The sequence below is a fragment of the Zerene cesonia genome, chromosome 3, assembly GCF_012273895.1.
Source record: "Zerene cesonia ecotype Mississippi chromosome 3, Zerene_cesonia_1.1, whole genome shotgun sequence".
Classification (NCBI taxonomy): Eukaryota; Metazoa; Arthropoda; class Insecta; order Lepidoptera; family Pieridae; genus Zerene; species Zerene cesonia.
The window spans coordinates 8,874,740-8,885,062 of NC_052104.1; the positions used below are offsets into that span (position 1 = coordinate 8,874,740).

The following is a 10,323-nucleotide window of genomic DNA, read 5'->3' on the forward strand; positions in this document are numbered from 1 at the left end:
ATAAATCGCGTTTAAAATCCGTTGAAAAGTTTTTAATTTCTAAATGTATAATACTCGCGTGAAACCAAACACAAGAAACTAAACTTGTGTAAATATGAACCGACTTTGTATCTAGATAATTTCTTTCATTAAACATCTAGAGCACTGCAGTACACTAGATGTACTGCACTAGTGAATCTCTTTTGACGAATTTTCAATAGGAAATTTTGCATCAAAGGGCCATCCATAATATGTCACAGGAATTTAATGTTTCATTGGCACGTCCCTTTCCTTATCATAGCTTGTCACATTTTAAGAACCCCCTCCCTGGATATGACGGCACCCACTTAAAATTGTAAGCGTGATTTTGAAATAATCAAAGTAAAATAGGAAAGTTATCAAATCAGATCGAGTTCGTTAATAAATAATATAAAATTTCACGTCCAAGTACGTATTTTATATCTGAACATGTGACCTCACAAATCCTGAATTTTGACCTTCCCCTGCCGTCTTTGACGACGTCACATTTCGCCACCCTTAAACGTGTGATGTTATTAGGAAAAAGAAATAACTTATTTGCAAACAGGTATATGAATGAAAGAGTTCTGTTTAATATACATTTAAATAAATTATAATTGGTCAAGTGCGAGTCGGAAACGAGACGTTAAGGTTTCAGTACAAATAAGGGCTGGCGCGCATGTTTTAATATTTGTATATATTTTATATTATTATTATATGTATAGCATTAGTAGTGACATGTAAAATGGTACATAACTGCTTGTGCTGTGAGAGATTACAAATCGTCATCTCGTGATAACAAGGATCTGGATCTCATTGACTTAAATCAAGTTGAGACAACCACGACTTTCTTTATTATTGGAATAATGCCATGCTTTTGAAAAGATCAACCACTGAGTTTTTTGCCGGCTCTTCTCTGTAGAAGCGCTTCCGAACTGGTGGTAAATGCTAAAACTGTGTTATGACGATTTAAAAGTGCTTCTAGAAGAGATGTAAATACAAATCAATGTTCGAGTATACTATGTAAAAATTAAAGCTTCTTCAACCTAGTAAAAATTTCACTAATAATAATTATTACATTAGTCCGTAAGAATCTACAACAAATCTAGTATTATAACAATATTAAGTACAAGTTAAGCAAATTACCTTCAAATGAAATGAGATGATCTGTATAATTTTAAAATGATGATGATGATGATGAAGTTAATATTCAATTAAATTTTATTATCTGTATTGACACACTTTTCCCGAATTAAAATAAAAAAAATAAAACCATAAATTAACACTAACTGACGAAATATACATAATGAAACACTCATTCCCTAAAATATATACACTTACCTATTTTTTATTACCTGTATCACAAAACACACACAACACAAACGTATATCACTGAACGGCGGTACAGAGGCGCACACACATAGCGCAGTCGCGATGAACTGCGCGCGCGCCGCACGCTTACTCTATATAAACTCTATTGGAGATCCCGATACGCGCTTAAGTTGTGTTTGATTACATCCGATACATAAATGATCTGTCTGCTGCGTTCACTGTCAAATTCGGGACTACGAGACAATATAAAGAGAATTCTTTGTAATTATATGAATTAGATAAGGGAATTATAAATATTAATCATTTACATGTTATGATAGTAAAATACTTATTTGTCCACACCTCGCGCCATTGTTCGACAAAAGTTCGACGATATGTGACTGCCAACCCGTACTTGGCCAGCGTGGTGGTACTCATATGATATACTCATCCCTGCAGTGGGAACAAATATGTGCTGATTAGAATGATGACTAAAACATTGATTTTATTTCTATTGTACCGTTAACGAATGATAATTGTCATTTATCTCTAGTTTTCATAGAAATTTGATGTATTTTCCAAGAATCACTTCTCACAACTATATCTCGACATTACTAATTGGAACAAAAAAATATATAATAAGCTAGATATTTGGAAATTCAATTTATTTTACATCCAAATTTGTAAAACATTTCACATTATTTGGTTCCCATACCATTTAGTTTACATATCATGTAGCTATTAAATATATACATATTAAACCTACTGAAACAAAAATCTATCATATAAATTCGATTCCACTAAGTTGTTGTTATTCACACATACATATATTTTTATGTGTGTATAATGATTTGGTCTAATCTAGTTAAATATTGATTAAATAAAAAAAAAATCATTTAGTCCTTGAAATGCGTGAAACAGTTTCGTGAAATCAAATTGTGTGTAGTATTAGTCATTACACTACCCCGGTTAAGTTTGCTTGTCCAATTATGTGACTTAGTTGAAGCCAACGCCAATGCAGTATGTAATAAAATAAAAAATGTCTTCGTTTCATGTCTGATGATGGATGTATGGATGGTTATTATTTCACGCGAAATCAGCTTATCGTATCTGTATGGAATTTGGTACAGAGATAGATTACTGTCTGGGTTAGCACATAGGCTACTTTTTAACGGGTACGACGCGAGTGGCGCTGCGGGTTACAGCTAGTGCAAAATAATCTTCTTCCTTTTGGATTTTATTATCATTAAAACTTTATTGTTTTTATCGCGTTTTAATTAGCCTGAACTATCTTAAGATGCTTGTATGTAACCAACTCAATTTTGTCCCACTTTTAAACGGACAGATTTAATAAAAAATTTGCACACTTATCAAGGATCGGGAAAATACAATAATTTGTATTTACATGTGAGAAATTTCTTGGTTTTATTTCAACAATCCATTTAAAGGCTTAATTAATCACGTTACATTTTTTTGTCAGGGATATCTCTCCTAAATTAGTGTCAACGACATCTTAATGACGTTTCGCTTCACACTGTCGAATAACGCCAAAGTGAAAGACCTATACAATAAGTTCGTAGATCCTTTAAGTAAAATCATTAGTAAAATTTAGATAATCAATCTAAATTTTCCAAAAAAAAATCTCTGTCATATCGTACAAAGATTTTTGTTTGGCCTCAAAAAATGTCATAGGAAATAAAAATATGTATATTATATTCATATTGGCATGTGCTGCAGAAGAAGTTTCCGCAACGCTGGTTTATGGGGACGATCGTAAAAGTATGACATGCGTCTGACATTACAGAGTAAGAGGGTTATTACATTTTTAGTATTTTTAAAACAACTAGTTCTCCATTTGTATACTAAAATGTGTATGTTATCGTTAAGTTATGAATGGTGGCGTGGCACCGGCCGACCAGCGCCAGAATCGACTTTAGGGCGTTTCCCACTCAAAAATAAATCGGTATGGACAAAAAGACTAGCTCGAGTACCGTTAAAACCCGTTTTCCGTTACAACGCGTTTTCCCTAATTAGAACTGGGGAAAAATCTAGAATATACAATATTTTCTTATCAAAACTGTCTTTTACACTAAGATTTAATCACATATTTTTTTATTCGATTTTTATTATCGTAATAATCATTATTATAAACTGTCTTCATGACAATATAGTTAAGGTATAATATTTTAGTAAAAAAGTCATATAGTCTTTGTGACGCGTTGTAACGAAACAAAACGTAACGTAAACGGTTCTAACGCTAACGGTATATATACAAGAAAAAATTATCATAAATGTGTTATTTTTTATTAACAATACAATCTATAAAACACTTTAAAAAATGAATAATTTAAAAATTTTACTCTTTATCTTCATTTCTATTTATAGGAGCCTTAATTACTAGTCTCAAGTTGAAATCGATCTCAGGACATATCAATTAAAAGATCGTTACGATAACTGAATATATCATAGAGAGCCAATCTCCTACCATTTACTTACATTAGAAATAAGTCGACAAAAATCTTAATACTCGTATTTTAAAGGTAACTGATACCACACCCTCTGACGCAAGTTCTATCAACTACGCCAATCTGTACGCAAGTATTTAATGTATTTTTCTGTATAGAACAGGTCCTGTCGGTTTGACTGACAGCTTCATTCATCAGCACCGACCCGAACTTAGCATTAGTGTGACGTTCAAATTGAAATTTATATGACGGCAGCAGAGTTTTTCATGAAGATTCTTATAATGGGGGATGAAAGTTCAAACTAATTGATTATTAATTACGAAATTGATACTAATGGATTGTTGGTACATTGTTTTCATTCATCCGGCTCTAATCACCAGTCGGCAACCATAAAGTAAACAATATTGGAGGTAATTAACAGAACGTCTTAATGAGTATAAATATTTTTAACACAATTGATATTAATTTATGCTTCGCTACGAATCATTTGAATGTAGTATAATAAAAATTCATTTGTGTATTCACATGTTTTAATTAATAAACATGTTTTATTCCATCTACATTCTATAACCTTCCTAAAAATCGTAAAGATATTTGCGATTAACATTTTGCTTATGAGTTTTCCCCCTTATTTCAAACGACTTCAAAATTGGAATAGGTTATCACTTTGACGGTTTTTTTTTATTATTTTGGGTTTGTTATCTCAGAACTTGCAACTGAGTGCAGCGATTTTGTTTACTTTTACTTAAATTGAAAGCTGTGGCTACCTGTGTAGTCCTATTTAAATTCTCGACGATAATTTGAAAGCGACTTAGTTTTATGTTCAGAACAATCAATTATGATGAATCCCGAATTAGATTATGTACTAGATAGAATATCAAAAGAAATGATTGAAAATACTTGAATATTCTACATTCTTTAAAAGTATTTGACAATGGATTTGTAGAGGCCTCTACAAGAATTCATGAGTTGTGGTCCAGCACAGTTACCCGCTATGACATAAAAGTGAAGTCCCGTGTCCCCTACTGGGGTATGGGGCAGGTGATGTACATCTGTTTCACTGATCGATTTTCTTTACAGACAAGTAGGTGATCAGCCTTCTGTGTCCTGCCAGACCGAGACATTATTTTTTGTGCGTCCCCACCGGGAATTGAACTGAGGAGGCGCTATGATATCATCAGATACAATTTTACAAAAACTAGAAAACAAAACAATATTATTAACAAATTAAAGTTACCATTAGACAGCTTAATTATACCAATAGCTACTTAATTAACGTTTATATTCTATTTGCGTACAAGTAGCCCATTAATAACGTCATATGTTATAGTGTGATATTTATTATCTTTAGGTAGGAGTATTGTTATAACACATTTCCTTAAGTTAACTTTATGATATATTGTGCAATTATTATCAACTATTTAATATAAGTACATTTTCGTCCTTTAGGAGTCATGGATAAGGATAAGATTGACGACTGGACTGAATAAATGGTAGGGTCTGGACCAGACGCCAAACCAATTATGTTTATTATATTATTATTTATTTTATATAACAACTTTATTATATATTATTTTATAATAACTTTATTATATATTATTATACAATGAACATAATCGTTAAGTACATGAAGGTGAAAATCCTAACTGCGGATTCTTAAAACAAGGGATTTGATTTATATTTATTAACTAGCTGTTCGCCCCAGTTTCGCCAGTGGTAAGTTACAGCTTCCTCACGGTGAAAGAATTTTAGTAGTTTAGTGAAAACATTGCAAATACATTATCAAATATTCCCTCTTTATATTTCTAAGTTTATTTAGGTTTTAAACGAAAAAACAATTTTTTAACAAAGTTTTTTAAGACAGAATACCGCAAATCTGTTGCGAAATAATTAATTTTTTTTTTTAAAGTTGAGTGGGGTCCGAGGGTGTTATGAAACCTTTTCGCGCATACTTGAGTCCATTTAAATAAATTGTTTAAAATTGTTTGTTTCAATTTGGTGCTGAATATGATTGCGTTTCTTTAAACTGTCTCATTCTGAACGTGTTCCATAGAAGTTCAATTGAAGAGGTAAAATAAGTATATACCAAACGAGAAAAGCAGTGGGGGCTCAGTGGTAAGGACCAAGGACTTAAAATCGACAAGTTGGGATTCGAGACCAGGCGTGCGTGCAGTAAATAAATTGATTTTTCAATTTATCTGCGCATGTGTAAGATCATCACTGCTCAAAACGATGAAGGAAAACATCGTGAGGAAACCGGCATGTCCAAGAATCAAAAGTTCGATGACATGTGACATCTGGCAACCCGCACTTGGCCAGCGTGGTGGATTACGGCCTAAACCATCATAGGAGGCCTGTGTCCCAGCAGTGGGAACATATATGGGCTGATGATGATGATGATGATGAAACGAGTTACAAAAGTTTGTACCAGAACATCCATTGATTAAATATACATTTTTTTATGGAGCAAGTAAATAAAAATTGTTCGGCTAATTTTCCTTTATCTAATTACAATAAATTCTGCAATCTGGTTAATTAAATTCTAACGAACATACACACAAAACGTTGAAAAATTCGTCTCTAAAATAAACCGAATCTTAAATTCATATTTTCCAACGTTTTTTTAATGTTTCAAATTGTAAACAAAGTATAAATACCATTAATTTTAAAATACTATACGCCTAAATATACGTATAATATATTAACGAACAGTATCTTTAAATATTAAAAATAATAGCGAGCCGCGAGATTCAATTAGCATCGTATTGTCAAATAAATATCCGGGATTTACCCAAATTTTCCAGTTCGCTTGATACATAATGACATAAGATTTCAAGAAACGTGCGTAATTAAAGTATTGTATGAAAAACTTTTTTACTAATACTAGTAAAGTATTATGTTATCTGTGCTAATGTTTACTTTTTGTGATTTGTCATCTTAGCTTCCCTAAGCGACTGTACTAAGTCTATTTAATCTGTTCTGAAGATGACTCAGTTATTATTTTGTTTGTTTATTCTGTTATTTAGTTCTGAAGCATTTATGATTTGGGCGGACAAAAGTTTTAATAATTGCAAAATTTTATATTTTTATATCAGGAATTAAATTGTAGATAAGGAAGTTTAATGGTTATTACAAAACATTCGTCACATCAAACATCACCTACATTTCGATGACAGTTCAGGTAACGGTGGATAAAGTTTGTATTGCTAATTATTCATATCATGTTTAAGACGAATCTAGTGTTATATTATGAGTAAATATTTTGAGTTGTTACTGTTACGATGCCCTCAGGCTGTATAAGATTATCACACGGCGAATTTTTCTTAAATTACACTCAACGTCGATGTGCCAGTGTGTGGGTAAAATTTTGCGTGTGTGTCTCATTCTTATTAATAAAACCGTTAATTTAGATTGTCAAAGATGAATTTTACGCATTATCAGCGACTGTATCCCTGAAAACTGTTTGAAGGAACACAGTGGAGTTTATTCGATAGTTACTGTCGCAGGAGGATGAGATAACCCAGAGCCTGCGACCTAAGGTTTTAATTTATTATGAACATAATTTTCCTGTATTTCTTCTACCTATGTGGCAGTCCATTGCAACTCCAGCGTGCTAATTAATACAGTTTGTAAATTAAATACATTAACCGTCAAATCAAGTTCTCTATAAGAATTATACAAGTTTCTGTTGATTGGCTAAGTTGATTTACATTTTCGAATTATATTAATTTACACGTAAGTATGCTTTTTAAATTATTGCTTTTTTAATATTTGATTACCATAATATTAAATACAATTTGATTGCTTATTTTTTATAGTACGTGCATGCGTTACGTCATCTATTTTAATATATTTTTTTTATGTCACAACGGGCAACTGAGCTGGTGGTAAGTGATTATTGTAGAGAAAGATATATTGAGCTATTTTATTTTACTTTAGTTTCCATTATAATTAAATATATAAGCACTACATACCATACCAATATATAAAGTACTACTTGCGCCCCGCGGTTTCACCCGCGTAAGTCCGTATCTCGTAGGAATATCGGGATAAAAAGTTTTCTATATGTTATTCCATTTGTCCAGCTATCTACGTACCAATTTTCATTGCAATCGGTTCAGCAGTTTTTGCTTGAAAGAGCAACAAACACACACACATCCTTACAAACTGTCGCATTTATAATATTATAGTAGGAAGGATGGTAGTATCATAGCTCTTTAAGAAACTTGCAGACAGAACTTAGTAGTGGCGCAAAGTATAATATCGAACCTTATTAGTTTGATTACCACTTCTATAAACATTTAAAAGGTTGAGAGGAATTAATGGAGGCATTGCAAGTTCCAGATATCGTAGGTATATATGATGCGATTCATAAGGTAATTGCTGCAAACTCTTCTTCCTTCGCGACAAGTAATTGACCCCGTTCCTGCACTTAGCGTCAATTAGTGGCCATGTCACGGTCTGGATATTTACAGTTAATGTGAACAGCATCTGTTGTGTATCAGCACAGTACTGAAACCGCCTCATTGGTACAGTGGTTAACGCGTGAGCGTAGGACCGAGGGGTCCTGGGTTCAATTCCTGGTGGGGACGCACAAACAAAAATGTCTCGGTCTGGCAGGACATAGAAAGCTGATCACCTACTTGTCCCTAAAGAAAATCGATCAGTGAAACAGATACATCATCTGCCCCATACCCCACTAGGAGACACGGGACTTCACTTACTTCAGTACTGAAAGATACTATATACTATAAACTAGTAGTACAGTAGTATAGCGTCTTTGATCTCATGTCAGTGAACTTAGCATATTTTTTCCCAGCATATTCTACTTAATTCATAAACGCTAAAGTTTGTTTTATGCCATATCGGGCAACTGAGCTCATGAACATTCGCAGAGGTAGTGCTTCTGCGAATACGCTATCCGCTTTTAAGGGAAAACGGATATGGAAAGGATAGGAAAGAAGAAGAAGAAGAAAAAGAATGCCCTGGGATGGGTGGAGAAAAAGAGAGAGGGTTTTTTCAGATTGCAGATAACAGTAATGCAGTAGATTATATACTTCAAAGTTTAAAGCATTATAAAACACACACTTAGCTACTGAAGCCGCGTTAAACCTAATTCGAAAACCTAATTCATTAAACATATGTTTAATTTCATTTTGATGATACATATTAAATGTAATATTTAAGAAATATATAATTGTAAATACATTGTATTGTTTTGTAAGCAATTGCAGCACTATACAAAAACACATTGACGTGCCACCATAGCTTGAAAATTATTTTGTGTGAAAAAATATGTTTTATAACTTCTAGAACAAATCAATTGCGCAACAACAATAGAATGAGTATATTTCTGTATTTTTTGCACAAGCTATTCAACTCTAACAAACACATTTACTAATTAATATTTAAATGTTACTTAGAATAATAAGAACGTCTAGAATATATTATTTCTATTATATAAAAATATAATTCTCTTATCAATATCATAGTTTCATATATTTAGCTTCAAAACTTGAGTTAAATGTTAAGATAATAAAAATCATTGAAATAACTTTTAACCCATTTTTCAATTTCCAATTGAAGTAAACTATTGTATGCTTATGAAACTTTAGTAACAATGCGATATAATGTGGTACTGACCTGATCAGATGATGCAGACACCACGAGAATGACGGAACCCTTCAGACGCGAAGTTTTGTTCATGAATTGTGATAGTTATAAACTCCATCATGGTATGACAAATGCATCGAAGTTTGTCTTCCACCGAGGAAATCCTCAAAACATTATCTCAAACAGGTCAGACGTGATTTTTTAAAAACTTATGTGGGAGTCAAGCACGCTTCGGCACGAATTGGGGTAGTGATTGGGGACCCGGAGGTCCGTATCCTTTTCTTTATCATTCTCCATCCTTTCTTTATCCCTTTCTATTTAAGGCCGGTAATCCATTTGTAGAGGCGGCATGTCGGCAAACGATCTTAAGCCCATTCAAGTGTATAAGGGTGCTATCACCGACACCAGCATAGTAATTATATAAATTATTTTTTCTCTCTTGAGTGTCTTTAAATAGTTATACAGCGGTTAAATTGCTTATTTAAATAATTTACGTCGAAAAAACAACGATATTTTTATCACCGTCATACGTGGTGGGAATCTTAAACGCAGTGGGAGGCGAGTCTCCATAAATATTTTAATTATTTTAATATTTTTCATTTATGCTTGTTAGATTTACATTACAACAGACAAAGTACATTAAATTAGGTTTTAATTATTTAATTAAATTGAATCAATGTTATCTTAAGATGCAATATGCAACGCACTTTCTCCTATATGAATTTATTTATCAGTATCATTTAGTGAAAGCCCTTAACCCAATAGTCATAGTTTATTTAGTCAACAAAATTACCGTAAAGAGTATTTATTTTATTCGTTCGCAGCCGATACTATGGTAAATATAGACATGACTTTGACCCCGGGGCTAGTATCAGCAAAAACGTGTTTTGATTATTTTGAAAATATAACACATAGGTACTAGCTGGAAGCCGCCGCG

The 10,323-nt window shown here is 32.7% G+C and overlaps 1 protein-coding gene across 1 annotated transcript in view; it reads right to left on the reverse strand.

Moving 5' to 3' along the window:
- Positions 1–1,460, reverse strand: part of LOC119836021 (scavenger receptor class B member 1-like) — a 33,258-nt gene extending 31,798 nt beyond the window's left edge. The window contains exon 1 of the mRNA XM_038361190.1: positions 1,339–1,460. The gene's annotated coding sequence lies outside the window, so the exon portion shown is untranslated. The remainder of the gene's footprint in view (positions 1–1,338) is intronic.
- Positions 1,461–10,323: the final 8,863 nt, after the last annotated feature.